General features: G+C 40.5%; 1 long non-coding RNA gene across 1 annotated transcript in view; it reads left to right on the forward strand.

Moving 5' to 3' along the window:
- LOC110393830 overlaps positions 24 to 21,017 on the forward strand; it is a 37,664-nt gene continuing 16,670 nt past the window's right edge. Inside the window, exons 1-2 of the long non-coding RNA XR_002435223.1 lie at positions 24 to 165; positions 12,094 to 12,210. This is a non-coding gene — a long non-coding RNA (uncharacterized LOC110393830). The remainder of the gene's footprint in view (positions 166 to 12,093; positions 12,211 to 21,017) is intronic.

Raw genomic sequence — 21,017 nt, forward strand, 5'->3', positions numbered from 1 at the left:
CTGTCGAGCTGCGCATGCGCCCGTCCTCGCCGCGCCGTGCAGCCGGGCAGGAAAGGGGCGGGGCAGGGGGATGACGAGAGGTCGGCTGAGGCGAGGGAGCGCGCCTGCGCACTGCCTCGAACTCTGCTGCGGTGCGGAGAATGACGGGAGGCGGAAGTGGGGCGGGTACGGTTGCCGTGGCAGCGGCCGGGTCTAGGAACGGTCGGTTTTGCTCGCAGGTCTGGGTCGGGGTTGGGTGTCTCACCGCGGGTCTCTTGTCTGGGGCTGGCAGGGCCCTTTGGGGGCTGTCCTGGGTTTGACGTGGTTTTCTCATCTCCCACTGCCCAGCAAACAAACACCATAGCCTCGAAAGCAACGCTCTTTAGTTAATCTGTAAAAAATGGCTCTCACTGAAAACACACATCCCTTTTATGATCTTCTTCCTTAAGAAGGTCAGTGCACCAGGTCTTCTCTCCGTGCTTTGTAGCATGCTCCTGGTATCTGGGGCACTGTAGGCGTTACTTCTGTGCTTTGTTGGCAGCTTTGAGAACACCTGCATGCCCCATCACGATTTTTTCTTTGCTTGCGGGAGTTTGATTTCAACAAGATTTGAAATTGTTTTCTTGTTTGAAACTTGCCAATCTATAAAACAGAGAACTGTGGCCATAGCTGAATGTAGACAGGAGACCATGACTGCCAAAAGGAGAGGGGAAATGAGGAGGCTGTTTTGGGGAGCAGGGTTTTCTGGTCTTCATTCTGAGGCATCAGGAACTCTCAAGTTATATGAGTATGTAAAGTAACGTTATGGATGGACAAGAAACAGGTTTCAGCCCGAAGGAAACCAAAATACATAAACTTTATTAAATAACCCTTCTGAAATAATACATATTTTAGGTAATGAGGCATCAGTTTCTTCCTCCCCCAACAACAACAAAAAAAATGGAATACCAAGAGTATCTTCCTACCAAGGATCTAAAAAGCATCACTGCTATTTGTAAATGTATCATGTCAGATAATGTATCTTAGTGGATGATGACATCAGCAAGTAATATGTAAAAATGCATAAGCTCAAGTCTCTCAATCCTCTTTCCTGTCTCAGCTTTGCAGATTATAGCATTCATTTTCTTTAATAATGTCTCATTAGAGTTTGCTAGCTATTGTAGTGTTTCAAGTGTTGTTTTTTGTTTGTTTGTTTTCTGCAGGAAAGCAACTGGTGTACCACCACCCTTTATTTGCTTTTCTGTCTGAGTACAAATTGATTTAGTGATTCAGACACTGAACCAGCAGTTGTGTAGGTTATAGGAGGTTATCATCTACTGGACCACAGTTAAGAAATTCTTATATCACTGTAACAGTGATGATATGCTGAATTGTGTCAATTCGAGCATTTGCTGAAAGACTGGACTAGCTGAAAGAGAGTGCTATAAGAAAACAGCCACTCAGTGGAAAGAAATAAGCCATACCAGTAAAATCATACATTTTTTCTTGTTCAATTTTGTAGCTATAATGAGGCTAAAGCACGAGTGCGTGAATTAGAAATCTAAACTCTTTATAACTCAACCTACATTATTACTGAAAACTCTATAGTATATCCCTGTTTTGGCTTATGCAGTATTTCAAAGTTGCATGCATTTTACTTTCTTTGTCTCAGCAGATACTGAATAGTAGTGTCTTTTGACCAAAACTCCTTTTCTAGCTAGTGTTGGTCAGTGTACGCTGGTTGTCTGTCTAGAAGAAAGCATCAAATTGCATTTGACTAATAACAGAAATTAAGTATGGGAAATAGATATGATTTTTTTTGAAAATTGTCCTTACCATTTCCTTAATAATTGCCCATTTTTTCATAAAATACTGAAGAAACTGTCTCCAATTTTTTTTTTCATCCTCTGAACTGCTTAAGGAAGCAATAATCTCTCTCTAAAACATATTTTTTTGAAAATAAATCTAGAATGTTTGATGTTAAGTTTTGGGTAGTACCTACTGTCTAGTTAAAGCATAAAACTAGTACATATGTCCAGACCTTTCCAGGTGACTCTCTGTGGTCAGATTTTGCAGCTTTCCAAAGTTTAGTTTTCAGTCTTTCCATACTTAGTTATTATTGAGCTTTAAAAATGGATACTTCAAAGAAGAAAGTATATGCAAATCCCAGGGATTTTATAGTCTAAATTCAGCTCAATTTAAATCTGCAGGATTTGAATTATCACATCTGTTTCTTATGGCAGTATGTGACTACTGTGAAGATCAGTCTATAATCTTGTCCTGTAGTTTATTTTTGGATGTGTTATAAAATGGCACCAGCCTAATTTAATATAGCTTATTTTTTCCAAGTTGTTTTAAGTACTTTTCTCCTTTGACTGCCAAGAATGCTGTCTTCCAACAAAATTAAAATCAAGACAGTTTCTTTGCATGGGCCAAAATTAAGGTTAATTGTGCGATATAAAAAAGTTTCATTTTTACTGTAGAGATAAATGCACTTCATGAGTAAGTCAATTATTTAAACTTCCACATAATTTACAGGTATTCTGCTAAAAATGTACCTTATTATAGTACAGTGAACATAGAAGACTAAAATACAGTGTATTGCAACTCTGTATGGCCGCAACTCGAATACTGTGTTCAGTTTTGGGCCCCTCACTGCAAAAAAGATATTGAGGCCCTGGAGCGTGTTCAGAGGAGGGCAACGAAGCTGGTGAGGGGTCTGGAGCACAGGCCTTATGAGGAGTGACTGAGGGAGCTGTGATTGTTCAGTCTGGAGAAGAGGAGGCTCAGGGGGGACCTTATCGCTCTCTATATCTACCTGAAGGGAGGTTGCAGTGAGCTGGGGGTCAGCCTCTTCTCTCTTGTAACTAGTGACAGGATGAGGGGGAATGGCTTCAAGTTGCGCCAGGGGAGATTTAGGCTGGATATTAGGAAATACTACTTTTCTGAAAGAGTGGTCAGGTGCTGGAACGGGCTGCCCAGGGAGGTGGTGGAGTCACCGTCGCTGGAGGTTTTCAAGAAACATTTAGATATAGCGTTGAAAAACATGGTTTAGTGGGGTTGTATTGGTGGTAGGTAGATGGTTGGACTGGATGATCTTGTAGGTCTTTTCCAACCTAGCTAATTCTATGATTCTATGATTCTATGTCCATTGAATTGCATCCACTGTCCTTTTAAAGAACATGAGTTCTCTTCATGACTGCTTCAAATGTTTATGATAGAAGCAAATTATTTTTCAAGAGTAACATTTTGCACTTTAGTTGTCATGAAAATCAATTCTTTGAGAAAAGCAATTTTTCTCAATTTCAAATGTTTGTTTACAGTTTTCTTTTCACGCAGATTGGAAAATGCTGTGAGTGTCCTGACCTCAGACTGTAACTCATCTTCCTGCCCCCCCCCCCTTTTTTTTTTTGTAAAACATGACAAGAAAAGAAGCCTGCTGTTTGATTTGTATGCTGCAGTCAGTACTTCTCTGAATTTTTCTCTGGCTCTGCTCAGGCACATGCATTCCAGATGGTCCTTTAAAAAGCAAGCTTGTGACTGTTATGTGCACTCTTGCTGGCATATAGCAGATCACATTATGCAGTGACATTTAGAAAGAAACTGAGGCAGAGAGCCTGTTTTCATTTCCAGCTTCAGCCAAGTGTATCTATCAGGCAACACAACCATAATTTTCTACTGCAGAACAGCTTAGTTCATATATAAATAGCTTTTACTCCATGGAGGGGACAACTTGTAATTCTTTTTGAATAACTGGGGTAATCATTTTCTCCCTCATAAGTATTGGAATTTGAGATCCAGATCCTCTCTGAAGTCACACACCTCTCTTCCAGTTCTTTACAATCTTAAGTGATTTCACTGAATCATTGCAAATTACTAGCAACGTTTTTGGCTGATAAACTGTTTTTTTGAGCCATCAAATAAGAAAGGACATTCGCAGTCATATGTCTGTAACACAAAGTAGAAGAAAAAATAAAAATTATTATTTGATTAGGACCTATATCTTCTAAAAGTATCAACATTTCAAGACAGATAATACAAAATTTGTCCAGTGTGTTGGAGCTGCTCTGAGGAAGTTTCAGCCACTGCTTGCAGCAAGTCACCTCTGCTGCAGCTGTATAGAAGAGGTGGAGGTACTTGAAGGGGACCTGTAAGTGCACATGGACAGGAGTTTTCAGCTGTAAACCACAGCTCCCTTTTGATGATCCATACGTGTTGTGGTTTCTGAAACTGATATTCAGCTGCTGCCACTGAAAGAGCATCATATTTCCTTCCAAACATTAGAAGACAAACACACTCTAGCTGCCTTATTAGACATCTTCCAGTAAAATAAAGCTTTTACTTAAATTTTGAGAAATTGAAATTGGTGGTAACAAGTTCCTTTCTAACTACTAAATGTGATATTTAGAGATGACACATAAAGGGAAATAGACAGCTTGGTCATCAGGCACAACTAACTTATAAACTGTGACTCTTTAAAAAGAGTTAAAATGAAAAAGACACCATTTTATGAAAGACATCATTTATCACCACTTCAACAGGAAAGTTCAATAGATCTCAAGCATCAAAGTGATCAGGCAGAACCTTTCCTATACCTAGTTCCTTGAATATATAATTCCTTTGAGAGTAAGAACTCTCCACTAAATTCCATTAAGATCGGGCATTTTATTGAAAGCAGTTTTTTATCTGAGCACTCTCTGTAGCTTCATCAGGCTTCTGTAGGCACAGTAGAGCTGCTGTGGTTCTGCCAGTTTGCAGTGGGTGACTCCCTGATTATTACCTGTTTTCAGGATGGACCATTCTAATTTTTGCCTCCTGGCACAGATCCCACATGCTCTGTACATACTGGATGGGAATAGCAGGATGGGAATAATAAAGTTGCATCCCTTCCTCTTCTAATTCTTGTTCACAATTTTGCCAGTACGTCCTGGCAGAAAGGTTTTTCATTTGCAGGGAATTTTTTGTATGCTAAGTCAAAGATGTTTCATACCGCTTTATTTCTTTAGTGGAACACAAAGACATTTAACTGAGGCAAAAAAAAGAAAAAAAAAAAAGTCTACATTTGTGAAATAACAATGGAAATTCCGCTCTTGGTGTTTGCTAATACTGGATATGTGTATTGATGTTAAGATCTGATGCAGCAAATTATGCACTAAATAATCAGTACAAATAATCTTGTCTTTATTGGAGTTTTCAGTGTCTCTTTAATTCTTTTATTACAATTGTTTTTTTTTTCCAGCTCAGGAAATGCAATATAAGAATTTTCTATAGATGCAGCATTCTTGTACTCACCTTTTCACTCAAATACAATTATCAGCTCACTTCTGCTGAAAAGGCTTTAAAAGGTTTCAAAAGGAGAACTCTGAAAGCATCCTCTTTTTGTCTTCCCAACACAATTTTATCCAGTAAACAGAAAGATGCATTTAGCCAATTGTAATTTAATTTTCTGAAAAGGCTCTTTCTTAAAACTGCAGCCTGTCAGATGGAGTTTCTCTTGGCACTGGAGCTTAATATATTTCAATTTTAATCAATAAACATGAGTATTTGTCTCTTGGACCTGAAGGTTTCCACGTTGCTCCTCTGTTCCAGTCCTTCTCCTCTCCTGTCTTTTGCTGCCCTCTTCTAGTGCACTTCTGTCTTTCTCCTCCCAACCTGTAAGCTGTACTTTTTGTTCATTTTTAACTTTAACAGTGATCAGAATGATGAAACTGAGGAACCTGGATGGTAGTGGATGGTCCAGGGAAAAGAGTTCAGGGACAGCCCTACAGGGAAGGGGAAGGCTGAAGACAAGCCTCAGAAATACAAAATAAACATTGATTTTTAAATGTTCTTTCAATCAAATCCATCAACTTAACACATATTCTGAGTGCTGATACTCTATAGCATCTTGGTTGAGAATAGTTTTACATCCTGTAAACTTTGCATAAATTAAAGTATACGTTAGACTCTGTCAGCATTATTATATTGATGTATAGTGCCCTGGAAGTAGCTTATAGCATCGCTGTGCTTTGTAGGTTGTCACAAGTCTTTGAGCTAAAATTGTCAGAGAAGACAAATCAGATCCCTTGGCAAACACATTCCTGTAGGCTCTAAAAATTATGTTTTCTGCATTCCACCATTTGCTCAGGCTGGTAGCCATGGTGCAGGCAGTGACTATAAAACAATCTTTCTGATTATGTACACCAAGATGTGGCAAAACTATGAATAGTTTCCTGGAGTATGGCAAGCCCTAAAACACACGAGTATCTATTAAATAATAGCACCTCTCTTCATGACAAGAATTTTAAGAGTGAGCTCTGTGCCTCACTATAACTTATCAGAAGCAAGGTAGAGTGCTGAGCTTTCAGAGGAAAATAGTCACAAGTTTCAGCAGGTGCAAAGAAGCTCTAATGCTGTACTGCCCTTGAGGCAGGCTCTGCAGATACTGAGACAAGTACCTATTTTCCTTCTGCTTGGTTTACAGCTACACTGCTATTTGTATCTAATATATCTGTACCTAGCAGCATGTTTTGCAAATCTGGGAAAAGTTTTGCACAGAATGACGCTACTCCAGCAGCCATTCCCTGTGGTAATTCTCTGTCTCTGACAATGCAGTGGCAGGGTGTAGCTGCTGTCTTGAAAACCAGAGTCAGTGGCTGTCTGTCCTCCATAGGTATGGTCATCCAGTTGTGGCATCTCACAGGCAGGAGGTGCAAGTTGTACTCAACTCTCAGACTGTAATTCCAGCATGGAAGAATCTTTTGAAGGAGTATGGAAAATTATATCAGGATTATAATAAATTACAAGTAATGTCTGCGAACAAATCCTGCCGCTTTAAACATTTGATTCCATTCTCAAAATTGCACTGCCTTCCAACTTAACTGACTTCTGTAAAATATCCTTCAGGTCTTCATAGAAGCTGTCCCACAATGCATTATTTTTGAAAGGGGAGTTTCAAAGCTCATTGAACATGGATGAAGCATCCCTGCTAGTATGGCATGAGTATAATGAATATTCCTATTGCAAGGTAACCTTCTTGTAGGCAAGGCTGAAGTCTTAGGAAAAAATGTGGAGCAGAGATTCTGAATCGAACTGTGTGACATTAATGGATGTTGGGCAAGATTGCCCAGTAGCATAAATCAGCTTGTCAATAAATCAAGTACTGGAAGGTAGGAGAGATGAGATGAGTATCAGGTCTTCAAATTTTTTATGTTTAGGAACTAAATGCACTCTTCTCCGTGAATGAGCTTTTTCGTTTGCTGTACATTTTCCATTTGTGAGTTCTTATATTTCACAATTCTGTTTGTGTTGCTTTACACTTCAACATGGTCATTTGAATATTTTTTTAGTACAAATATATGGGACTATCTCTTGAAATTTTCTGCTAGATATTTTACAGAGATATATACATATGGCTATGTTTATTTCTCTGCTCAAATAGAACAATCAATTAAACCATTTAAGTGGGATAAATAGTTTATAGAGAATTATGATAGAAGTTAGAACAACATGGTAGATCAAAATAGCTATTAAATAAAGAATGAAGCCAAGAGCTATTTAGCTATGGAAAATCATACATTGCATATAAAGCACAAAGCTATGCTGTCCTATTTCTGGTACTATTAGACATGTCAGCATAGTTTCTCTGTCTTTATAAGCAAGAATGATTCCTTACAGGATACTGTAATTTCATTCTGCTAATAATTAAGATCTGCTTCATATAATACAACCCCCTAAACAATAAATTTCTGTATATGAATGTATCATACTTTATCTGAAGGGTACATTTATAAATACTTCATGTGGAATTAATAGATGATCAATAAATGCTATAAGTAGGTTTCAGTTACACATAAAATAAGATGAGAGTGCCTGGAAGCATGCAAGCATGCTTGAGAGTTTATATACCAAGGACATAAGCAAGCTACAGACGTATTGGCTGTTACAAGCTCTAGTTTGATATACACTGGTGGACTGATGAACCAGAGGAGTCTCCTCTGCTTGTCCTCTGAGGACAAATGAAGTGACCTGGAAAAGATGCAGGATGACTGTGGCAAGCTGGTGGGGAGATGCTCAGGAAATGGATCTCGCTCCATATAGTCACTGTACATTTAGCTTCCATTTATTTTCTCCTTAGTTACCCTCCACTCAACATATGTGAGGTCACATCTTCAAGACATTATAAAGGCTGGGCTCCGCTCCATGTGAGAGAGATGTCAGCCAACTGTAGGGGATTACTCAAACTTCAGTGAGAAGATGGGAACATAAGACGCAAAAGGATAGGTAGGGGGAGCTGCACTTCTCCATCTTAGAGAAGGCTCAGGTGGGGTCTAAGAGCAGTCTTCTGCTATGTAAAGGGAGCTTTAGAAAGGATGGGGTCAACACAGTGAAAGGACAAGGAAAAGCTTTACTATGACTGTGGTTAAGCTCTTGAACAGGTTGACCAAGTGGCTCTGAGTCTGATTTCAAGGCTTGAGAAAGTCAACTTGATGTATGGCAGGATCTGTTGTGAAAGGACAAGGGGAAATGGTTTCAGACTAAAACGGGAGATTTAGATTGGATAGAAGAAAAAAAGATTTTTTAATAAGAATAGTGAAGCACTGGAACGATTTGCCCAGAAAGGTGGTGGATGACCCATCCCTGGAGACATGCAAGGTCAGCCTGGACGAGGCTCTGAGCACCCTGATCTAGCTGTAGGTGTCCCTGTTCGTTGCAGGGCAGCTGGACTAGATGGCCTTTAAAGATCCTTTCCAACTCAGTTGATTCTGTGATTCTATGAAATGACATTGCAACACTGTAACAAACCTTCGTGAAAAATCCTGTGGGTATCGGGCCTTGTGTGCCCCTGTAATTATCCTGATGAGCCTCACCTGTGGCCCACCGGGACCTGGGTCCCATTTCTTCTCAGGCTGGGCCCTGAGTTATGCTGTGGTGAAGCTGTGAGCAGCCCTGTGATGGAGTACTGGTGGGCCTTTCTGAACTAGTCCTGAACCTTATCCAGCACTTTGTGTTCGCCTGATGGTCACACAAAAGAAAGATAAGAAATAAGAGCAACTGACGCAGACCATGAAACTGGGTGTTAGAGTAACAAAAGGAAGACAGAGAGTAGAAGTCATTGTAAAGTATAATATGTTCACAACTAATTATCTGGATATCACTTCTTCAAAAAAAAAGTTAAAGGCATTGTGGAGTAGAAAAGATCACTAAATGTTAGAGATTAACAGAGGAAAAAAAATAATGACATTATCTTTGATAAAAGTGGATAAAAAGAAGAACATTTCCTGAAGGGAGTGGAAGAAGTGTGCCAGAAACCCCCCTCCAGGTTTCAGTTTAAACACAGATGCAATTCACTTAAGTGTTATTCTGTCATTCTGATATAAATTGGAGAAGTGGTAAAATTTAAATATTTCTGAGCCTGGTACGTGACAAGAACACGCTCCAAACAGTCACAGAACCGATCAGAAATGGTACTCTATTAATAGAGTTATTTTGTTTTGTGATGTGACATCATTAAAAAGGTGGTCATGGAAAATTACTTTCAAATGAGTGATCAGAAACTAGTTCAGCTGTAATTAAATGGTAGCATAAATAAAGCATCTTCTAGGGCTTGATGTGATGCAATCTGTGTATTCTGAACATGATAACAGCAAGTGCAATCATCAACTGTGTCAAAGTATTTCCAGTGGAGGCAGTGGCAGCATGTAAATGAAGTCTCATTAATGTCTGGAATGCTGTGGCTAGCATACATCCATATTAGTAAATAAATGCGCTCATGAGCTTAAGTTGCCTTCCTCCTCCCTCCTCCACCACCACTACCCAAAAAGAAGCCTAGGTTTCCTCTCAGAGCACCTACTGGGAAGGCCCATGACTTTTGGTGTGCCCCCAAGCCATGTGTTGTCCAGAGAAATAGGGGCTACCTTGCCAGTGAATGGACCAGAGTTCTGATAGCGTGGATGATCCTGTACTTGTGTCCAAGACCATGTCCTTATGCCCTGGTCCTATACAGTATTTTATTGGTGTAAGTATTATCTCTACAGTTGTCAGTTCCTAGAAACACAGATTTGAACTGCAGTACTGGAAAGTGTGAGTACTCAGAGAATCAGGAGAACAGAACAGATGTTCAGAACAGAAAAATGTTCACGTCGAGAGAATAAAAGAGATTGGTTTATTTAGGTTAAGAAAACAAAAGCAGAGAGGGTTATGATGCTTTTTTTTTGGCCAGAGAGGTAAATGCCAAAGAAGGTGAAGATTCAATACAGCCAACTGGCAGTTGCGACTCAAGGATAAACATACACAAACTGTTCATAGAATAACTGAGGCTAGAATTTGAAATTTCCAAACACTGGAGAACCGTGAGTGTAGGATAGGAAATGCAAGAGTCAAAAGAATTCCCTGTTTTTAATATAAAGCTCAGTTTGTGAAGGGGATAACTTAACATGATTGGCAGATCGTGTTAAGTTATCACTCTCGTACTGTGGTAGTGGTGATTATTATTTGTTCCTAGATTACACTGCAATGTGTCTACTTCCATACTACATGCTTAGTCACAGCTCCCAATAAGCTGTGGGAACCCAGTCAGCAAAGGAGCAAAGCAATCGAACAGATCAAAGGAAAGGAGGGCTTGGATCTGAGTGTGTTAGGCAAGGCATACTGTAAAGGAAGTGATAGAAGGGGAATATATAAGCCATTAGGCTACCAGAGACCTGAGATGCCAGGAAACAGTGAAGTATTTAATGCCTCCAGCCGCAATCCAGAAAGATCAATGGAAAAGGTTGTATTTGCATCTTTGGGACTTGAACTTTCCAGGGGAGTTTCTCTTGCTTAAATTGTGCAAAAGTCATATGTTTAGTCCAACTTAGTTGACTCAACCTTTTAGACTTAGGGAAAGTAAAAAATTGTGTGAGACTGAGGAGATGGGATTGTACTCTGCTCCTACTTTTTAATAGGCTGCAAGGTGCGGTCACTACTGAAAGACTACAATGGAACCGTCAATATGATTAGAAAGCAATGTGTGTAATATTCATAGAATAGGAAAACAGGAAAAATCTAATGCAAGACTGACAGCACACAGGGGCTGACTCAGGTCAAGGGCTTAGTAAGGTACATTACAAACTTGTTACTTACATGGATGAAGTTCCCACATTTTAACAAAATTTTCTCCAATGATACAAACCCTTTATGTCATTGTACAAGACCAATATGACTGTGTAATAAAAATGAGGGAAATATTTCTTCTCTGTACAGATTATTTCCAAATTGTTTATGCCATAATTTTTTTACTGTTGGGCTTTCGGCATCTTGTTTTGACATCTGTTACCAGTCAATGCTTTATTCTGTCATACGATAAGACATTTTGATATACAGTATACATTGCGATTTCTATTAGACAAAGCAGCAACGTGAAAGGAGTAGGAGAAATTCGGGCTCAATAATAAAGGATGCAGTAAAAAATATTGGCACTGCTGCACTGGCTTTCCTTCTTTGTAGGTCTGCAAACTGATCTGTTGCATTGCTGAACATTTTTCAAGCTTGCCTTCTACTGAGGTGATGCAAAAGATAGAGGAATTCTTGGCTCTGGTAATATTGTAGATTTTTTAGTCTCAGCTTTAGTTTCCTGGAAGAGCTTTTATGGGCACAGCAATACATATATCACGAAAGTTACAAGTAGCATTTCAAATCTCAATACTGCAAGCCAAAGTTTCCTCTTACACTTAGGAAAGAAAAAAGAATCATGTCTTATTTTTATTTCTCCCCATAACTAAAGTACCTTTCCTGTTGGCACCAAAAATATTTTTATGCACCTGAGGTTCAGATAAGGTAGGATTAATCAGATCTAAATGCTTACATGTGTATATGTATGTGCAGATAAACATATCTATCTCAATTTTGGGGAGATCTTATTACCAAATGTCAGTTCAGTGAAAAGACTCACATGTGAGATAGTGATAATTATGTTTAGTGAGCAGGAAGCCACACAAGAACCAGACCTACTGAAATCTCATTTCCTATCAATTTCTGTCCGCGTAACTACGTATTCCCTCCACCTTCACCTGCAAGAGCACTGGCCTGCTCTGCAGCCCCTCTGTGGTGTGTTTTCTCAAACAACTCCCCCCTCATGTCCCTTATGCCCCTTTTTTTTTTTTTTTTTGTCCTCAGCTTCCTACTATGTGCAAGGCAAGGAAAAGGCTGCACTAATGCTGGTCCTGCAGAGCGGGGATGCCAACTGGCTGAGCCCCTCTGCTGTGGGGCTGCGTGGCAGGACAAATGGAACAGGTACTTGGGCATGCAATATTTAGTTCTTCCTTTTTGTACTTGCTTCTTTTCTGAAAGCTTTTTGGAACTTCACGTTGCTGAGGCTTCTGTCCCCTTTCTTTTTAAACTAGCCATCTGGTTCAAAAGTTATTAGGAAAGAACTGACAGACACCTTAATTTAATAAGCCTCATTTCCTTTCAAATTCCAGCTAACAGCTTGTTCTGCTGTAGGGAGCATTTCACAGAGAAAGCCAAAGACAGATCAGTAGGACCATGCTTGTACTGTGCCAGGCTCCTAATTCTGCTCCAAGCCATTGGAAACTAAAGCTCCTAAATCATGCAAATTGTTTAACATGGAATGAATAACTATATTTACTATACTGTGGCTCCATCTACTTCAAGAAATAGATGAATTGCCTTTGATTAAAATTTGGAAGCAATATTAGTGTATAATTATCTACATATCTATATGTTCTAATTTTACTCTAGCAAATCTTGCTTATCTCTATCTCTGATATCTAACAATCTTAACATCAGGGGCTGTTTTTCAGTTGGGAACTGTATGTATTAGAGTGAACATTTAACAGCCTAACTGGGGCACAACAATCCCAGTTTTTTTCTTGCCTTTGTAGTGTTTTGAGGATGAAAGCCATATATGTACACACACCCCCTCATATCCTATTCTGAGGGTTTTATGTATCCTCAAAATAAGGTTTTGCATAAATCTTGTACAATCTTCCAGCACAGCAGAGAAGCTCACCTAGTCAGCACATTATTTTATGCTTTTTATAAAAATGAAGTTTTTCTTCTATAGAAAACAAGCAGTACTATTTGTCAATAATATTCCTTCCAAGATAAAATTCATGTAACTGAAGCCCAGTTACGTTCTGATTCAAAATCTAAATATTCCTGGAACTGTTATAACTACTTATAGGTAGAAATCCCTTAGTTCTGGATTTTCTAGTAAACTTGTTGTATATAAAACCTTTACCTCCAGCAATTAAATACCACACGCTGTCGTAACGTTGGTTCCTTCAAAGTGAGGTAGTTGAAAGTAAGGTAGATATGAAGTGACCTTCATATCATTATCGTAGCACTGAAAAAATTAGAGTGTAGGAAAGCATGTGACAATCACCGGTGATTAGAAAATGTCCACAGTGACCCAGAGGAAAGCCCAGCAGTCAGTTAATATGTGTTTATATGAAGTCAATTTATATATGGAAGTATAGAAATCTGTGTTCTCTCTACAGGAAGAAATGTAGATTTTAGTCTGATTTGTTTGCGTGAATTACACAGCTTCATAGTCATAATTTTTCTTTATGCCTATGTTTTCCTTAGATTTTAGTAGAATCTTGTTTTTATCCTAGAGAAGAAAGGGAACAGATGAACAGGAGGTGCCCGGTGGTCCCACCTCCTGCACGTCATGGACAGTTTGGCAAGGGAGGCAGGCTCTGGGGGGTTTGTACAGAGTGGAGCTGGGGCACTGGGCTAATCTGACCTCGGCTCTTTGCACAGTGGAGGCCAAATAAATTCAGCAGCAGTGTTGATCGTTCTGTGCTGCAGTCCAATAGGACTGAGATACCAATGGTTGAACTAGCAATAGAACATACTGCTAAATAGAAATAAGCAATCTGCTGCACTTCAGAGCAGAACTTGGACTGGTTCTAGAACTTGGACTAGGGGAGGCTGACGAAAGAAAGTTGTTTCTTCTCTCAGGTCAATCTGCTTACTCCAGAGAATAGCATTACAGGTGAGCAGATCTTGTGGAAGGGATAGAAATGCCCTAACTATTTGGGGGTTTGCTCCTTTGGGTACTCAGTTTGGATGCTTTGGTACTTTCCAGGACAAGCTTTGGGCCAGAAACACTTCAGCAGCTTTTGTTTGACACATAGGCTCCATGCATATCTCCCTGCACCATGCTACTACAAGCAGAAATCCTGGGTAGAGAGGTGCAAAGACATCTGAGTGGCAGAAAGCAAAGCTAAAATGTCTCTGCACTGAAATTAACAAATAGGAGAGCAGTTGGCTTCCATACTTGATGCTGACCTGATGGTTTTAAGCTGCCACTTAAAAATAAGCAGAAGTGTACTCATTAAGGACAAATTCTCTCCTTGGACATATGTAGATGACTTAGCAAAAAATCTGTGCTAACAGCTGAAACCCTCTTGCACTATGATTTTTTAAAACAGTTTATCACACCCATAAAGTCAACATCTGCTTTGCTCTTCCATGAATGCTCTCCAGGAGCTATTTCAGACAATTGCGGTTTTGCCTTGAGAGATTGCTATCAGGTACTGTTTCCCTTGCAGCAAAGTGTGATATTATAGCACGTGGAAATCTACAATTCAGTGTGCTTTCAGCTGTGTGAACTGCTTGGCCAAGCTGCCTGAAATGGAAAAGTGTCACTTCAAGCTCCTGCTGTAGGTGTCTGAGCAGTCTTTGTCACATCCTTCTGTGCACCCCGAGGTATGACTGACTTACTGCTAGGATGTGTCTGTCTTTCTTCACACCCTGAACAAAGTCCCTCAGGCCAGTGAGTGCTCCCTTGGATACCTGGGAGATGTACCTGGTCAAGGATGGAGTGAACCTGGGCTTTGCAGTTTCAAGTAGCCCAGTGCAACAACGTGCAACAGTACCTGATGGCCTTAAGTTGCTCCAGGGGAGGTTCAGGTTGGATATTAGGAAAAATTTCTTCTCAGAAAGTGTGGTGAGGTGTTGGAACAGGCTGTCCAGGAAAGTGGTGGAGTTACCATCCCAGGAGGTGTTCAAGAAAAGGGTAAATGTGGCACTGAGTGACGTGGTTTAGTGGGCACGGTGGGGATGGGTTCACAGTTGGACTAGATGGTCTTTGTGGTATTTCCAGCCTTTATGATTCTGTGTTAGTGGTAGGTCTTACTTCACTGTGCTGCAGTCATGTGGAAGATGAGCAAGCTGTCTTCATATTGCGTGGGCTGACAGGGCACATCTACACAGCAGCTCATTTTATTTGTGCTAAACACTCTTCTGAAGATGAGCATCTTCACCCTTTGAAGATACTTGTTTCCCTCTACTGACCCAGAGGTTCCCTGGACAACTGGTTTGAACTAGACAGCCAGAATTAGATAACAAATGGAAAGGTAAACGCATCCTCAAAGAGCAGATAAAGGTCTCTCTGGAATGCTTACTGAGACATTACCACTGGTAGCTCTGGCTGCAGCCACGCATTTTAGGAAGGGATCTGCATGACATGGCAGTCCAAATGTAGCTGAGGAAGACTGTCCTATACAGAAAAGAAAGCACGAATGTACTGTCCCTTCAGCTGTTTTGTTTTGTTCAGGTAGAGCATCTCCAGAAAAGACAAGTAAGCACAGAAAAGAACTTTTGTTTTTTTGGTACTCTTTTACAACCATTCACTAGCATATTTTTAAAAGTATACCAGCATGAAAAAGTGTATTTTTACTGTTTGTTTCCTGTGGCATATTAATTTTTATGTATCTTGTTGTTTGATTTCCCCTTATCCTCCTAAAACAATGTAACACACCTTTTAAAGTCAACATCAAAACTAAACTAATATCTGTCTCTGGCTCAGACAATTCCTAATGCTGTTTGTACTGACATAGTGTGTCACTTCATGGAAAAATCTTGTCCCCATGTAATATTATATTGCTGAGATACTTTCCCACATATGGCAGATAACAGTGCTGAGAAGACATGAGACAGAAGGGATCTAATGGAAGGAAATGCAGCAAAGTCTTCCTGCAGAAAATTACAGGCTTTTAAATGTGACGCTGAGAATTTTTTAAATGTGTTTATATCCTGTTTGTGTTTCCTCACGATGCACAAAGAAAGCTTGAAACATGCTATTTTTCTCAAAGCCAATAACAATTTCAAAAAGGAAGTGTCTTTTAAAGAGCAAATGTCATGTCTGCTATGGACAACAGAGCAGCTGTGAGAAACACATACCCAGCTCAGAAACCCTCTGCCAACTGTTTGTGCTTCCAGCTCTCTCTTAACCACAACCATTCAAGTATATGTTGTTCAGAGGGAGAGAGAGGCCCTGACGGTTATGTATATAAAATAGGCTATTATTTTGCAGCACAAAGAAGAATGAAGAGAAATAATATTTTTCACTAAGCATCTCCTTGTTTTTCAGAGGACTTGGCTCCAGGAAAGACCATTAGTTAAGTTCATATCCAAGGATACACCTGTATATCCTCTTAGAAACCAGGGAAAACCAAAGTCTGCGGATGAAGGAAGACACAGAGGCATTTTTAAGGGACAAATAGAGGTGATGGTGGGACAGAAGGAGGCAGTGACACGTAATCCCCTTCTGGGACTTGCTAAGGACTGTAGACGTGCAATGGTCACACCTGCCAGCTCACCCATGTGTCCTGGGGCTTGTTAATGAGCCCTTTGCTAGAGATGTAGCTCTCATTCTGTCAGGAGCTGGAGAGCTTCAGCCCATTTTCTTCAGTAGTGTGGCTCTCAGTCATCAGTCACATCACTCTAAGAATAAAATTACATCCAAATTAACCCTTCCGTCACGTCCTATATCTTTTCAAAACCTTCACTGAGGAGGTTTTTGTTTCCTGGATCTTGGACAGCTAAAATATCAGAGGATTATTATTGCTTGGAGTTCACTTTATTGTTGAGATTGCCGTGTCATCTTCTGATCCAAGAAGCAGCAAACATCACAAAAAGCTGAAAACGCAGTCTTTTCTGCTCAGTGGGGCACCTATCCAAAATGACTTGGCCTCTGGAGATAAGCAATATGTAACGGATACACTGATTTATTTTCTTCTGTACTAAAATTAAGGACTGGCTATTCAAAAACAGAGGTTGGAGGCTTGATTCTTCATCATATCAGTTTTGTTCTAGAATAACTGATATAGTGGAGTAAAGAAGCAGGCCTGGTATATACCTGCCTTGTGCCAGGACTGTTTTAGCCATTTCTGGTGAAAGAAGTTCTAAAGAATCCCTGCAGAGTTGAAATAAAACAGTAATTATTTAATGTTGAAGGTTATGATAATGTTAGAGATTAATGTCAGAGCTTAGGCTTTAAATTCTTGCATGCTAGGATGACAAGGGTGTTTTTAGAATTTCTTTTCTCATTGGCACTCTGAACAGCATCCCATTGAAACTGTTTTTATCCACACCGTGTCTTCCCATCCTGATCTGTCCTGCTGCTGAGCACACAGCAAACCTCACTCATCGCTTGTCATGCCTGGACACCTGTGGTGCACACATTGCACACCTCTAGATCATAGAATCATGGAATCATAGAATCCTTAGAGTTGGAAGGGACCTCTGAAGGTCATCTAGTCCAGCTCCCCTGCAATGACAGGGACACCACAGCAGGATCAGTTTGCCAGGGCCTGATCCAGCCTCGCCTTGAAAGTCTCCAGGGACAGGGCATCAACCACATCTCTAGGCAACCTGTTTCAGTGCCTCACCACCCTCACTGTAAAATATGTTTTCCTTACATGTAAGCCAAATCTACCCTCTTTGAGCTTGAAGCCATTTCCCCTTGTTCTATCACCACAGACCCTGCTTAAGAGTCTGTCCCCTTCTTTCCTGTAGCTCCCCTTTAGATACTGAAAGGCCGCTATCAGGTCTCCCCGGAGCCTTCTCTTCTCCAGGCTGAACAGCCCCAGCTCTCTCAGCCTGTCCTTAGAGGAGAGGTGTTCCATTCCATGGATCATTTTTGTGGCCCTTCTCTGGGCGCATTCCAACAGGTCTATGCCCCTCCTGTACTGAGGACTCCACATCTGGACACAAGATCTGAAGATCTTTCTTCTCTGCAGAAATAAGTCTTCCCCTCCTAGGAGATCTCCAAAAGCTGCCTGAACGTGGTCCTGGGCACCCTGCTCTGGGGCCTTGCCTGAGCAGATGGACCTGGATGTCCCTGCCAACCTCCAGCATTCTGTGATTCCATGAATAAAGGGCCTTGGTTGTAGCTCTGTGATGCCAGTACCGAAGTGTATCCATCTCCTGTGATGAATGTCAGATTCATGAACTTTAGGATCTCAAACTTGGCTACTGCATAGGTTTTCTGCGAGTGGTATTGTGTGTCAGCTAGGGGTGGGGTGCAGAAAAGTCACACCAGTAGTCCACTGAACTGTCACTCCATGCACAGCTCTGATGGAGAAGGTTTTGTGTCATGTCACTTCAGCTATGCTGGAAGAAAGCAATTTTTTGTCATTTGCTGTCCTCCTACTAGAGGCCTCTGTTACCATAACTAAGCTGACACAAGCATTTCAGTGGCGATGGGCAACAGAACAATGTACTGCAGGACAAGTGATTCTAAATTTATCCAGTAATTAACAGCATCAGTATCATTAGACACCAACACCCGTACATTATCTGCAATCCTGTTCTTTTGTCCAGTTCTGCGCTGCTCTGCCAGTCCTTCCTCCTGTCCCCAGGGCTGTTAGGGCTGGTGCAGTGCCTCTGCCTCCCAGATGACCTGTACAGGTGGGGTGGAGTTGAAGGGATCCTCTACCTCTTCATCTCCCTCTTCCTTCTTTCCTCTTCCCTCTTCCCTCTTCCCTCTCCCAATAAGACTTCAGGATCCTAAGGCAGAGAATTATATTTGTACACCTCACAAAAATGATGCGGTTAAAAATGAGCGTATCCTAACAGATTATTTAAAGGTATGTAGTTAGACATAAATAGAATTCCAGCAATTTTAAAATAAATGAAATGTAAATCCCTAAATTCCATTTGTTATATCTGGATGTATTTCTTCACATTTATAAAAAGATCATGAACACAGTTTTGTCATTTAACTGCTAGTTAAATGTGCCAGAATAAGAAAGTTGAAGAATTAAATTCCGTTATGATTAACAGAACAAATATAATTAAAATTTTAAAAGTGCAAGGTGCCATGCACCTTCAGGTGTCCTAGCAATATTTTGAGTAAGATGACTTTTCAACTCTTTGTTTCTTAGCTGCTGAGGGACCACCCCCACACACCGCTTATGTGTCCAAATGTGCTGTCTTTGCCATGCAAGAATTAATTGAAAAGGACTTGTAATTGTATCAGAACTGAGTTTCTGCCAAACAACCAACCGTTATTAATGATTTCCAGTCATTAAAGTCTAACATGGATATGTCCTGGATTTCTGGTGCCTGGGATGTTTTCCAGCTCAAATTACTGGTTTCTGAGTGATGGGGAAAACTGAAGGTTTGTGAGTTGCTGTATGCATGCATGTTCTTTTCTATACACTTCTGATGTATCTATGATGCTGCATCTTTTCATCTTTCTCAGTGATACATGCTTTTGATTTTCAAGTATCTTTGCCCAAAACCCATCAGTCAGATTTTATCGTCCTCTTGTACTCCCTTTAACTCTTCTCAGAGTGAAGATTTCAAAAGCAATTTAGAAATTCTGTCAACATCTACATGAGAGCCGGGAGTAGGAAAGTTATATCTTTCTGTATTTCTCCTTAGGACAGAGTAGTGTAAAGGAGACAAACGTTTCCTGGGGAGGGATTCTTTCTGACCAGAAATTTGAGTAAATTTCTTGTCTCTTACAAGATACAAGTGGATCTGAGTTGTAAGAAAGCCGCATTATTTATCATCAGATCTATTGGTGTATAGATTTGAATAGACTCTCTAAATGCTTCTTCAACCCACCTTCCTAATGAGGGTAGGCTGTCTCTGCATGTAAACCATAAAGGGTGTATAATCTTTGAAAAATGTTGAAAGCATCTTCCTACTGTGACATTTTTATGTAGAAAGCTGACTACTGTGTGGCTGAGTTTGTGTTGGAAAAATTGTCATTTTCAAAGAAGATTCAGACTTTTACTTTCAGTAATTTGAACGGTGAACTCTTTTTGAAATTGTTTCTTGTTTCACATCTTTACTGAGACTGACCAGCAAATGGTTCTGTAAAACAAGTTATTGCCCTATTAAATGAAATTCATTATGCTAAGGCATACAACAGTGGGTGGCCTTTTTCAACATTTTTTTATCCTCATTATCATTTATTATTTGGTATTTTTCTCCAAAAGGAAGAGAGAACAATATGTTCAGAAAGCTCTTTTTACACTTTTTCATCTTGTTTATCTGTAGGAATGTTGCGTGTAATACACATGTCCAGGCATGTCCAGAGGAGGGTTGTGAAGATGATCAGAGGGCTGGAGCGCCTCTCCTATGAAGGAAGGCTGAGGGAGCTGGGTTCCTTTAGCTTGGAGAAGAGAAAGCTCCTGGAAGACATCACTGCGGCCTTCCAGGACTTGAAGGGAGCTTACAAGCAGGAGGAGGACTGACTTTTTACACAGTCTGATAGTGATAGGACAAGGGGGAATGGTTTTAAGCTAAAAAAGGGGAAATTTAGGTTAGATGTTAGGAAGAAATTCTTTACTCAGAGGGCAGTGAAGCAGCGGCACAGCTGCCCAGAGAAGCTGTCAATGCCCCATCCCTGGAGGCCTTCAAGGCTGGGTTGGATGGGGCCCTGGGCAGCCTGAGCTGGTGGGTGGCAGCCCTGCCCATGGCTGGGGGTTGGAAATAGGTGAACTTTTAAGTCCTCTCCAACCTAAGCCATTCTATGATTCTATGATACAAGGGTGTACGGGAACCATTAGATCATGGCCTGAGTTGGTGATTGAGACACTGGTGAAGAAGAGTAGCCAGACCTGGGAGCACAGGTGCAAACAATTCATCTGTGTGACCGGAAGATGTAGACCCTGGGTCCTCCCCTCCCTAATCTTATTTAAGGGCTGGCAGCCAAAGGGGAAGAATCTCTACTCAGAGACTGCTTCCTTTGGGAGTTTTCCCTGCAAGCCCTTATCATTGGGAAAGGGTTAGCTATTCCTTTTTTATTACTGAATTGTGATCAATAGTTT

The sequence above is a fragment of the Numida meleagris genome, chromosome 2 (genome assembly GCF_002078875.1).
Source record: "Numida meleagris isolate 19003 breed g44 Domestic line chromosome 2, NumMel1.0, whole genome shotgun sequence".
Classification (NCBI taxonomy): Eukaryota; Metazoa; Chordata; class Aves; order Galliformes; family Numididae; genus Numida; species Numida meleagris.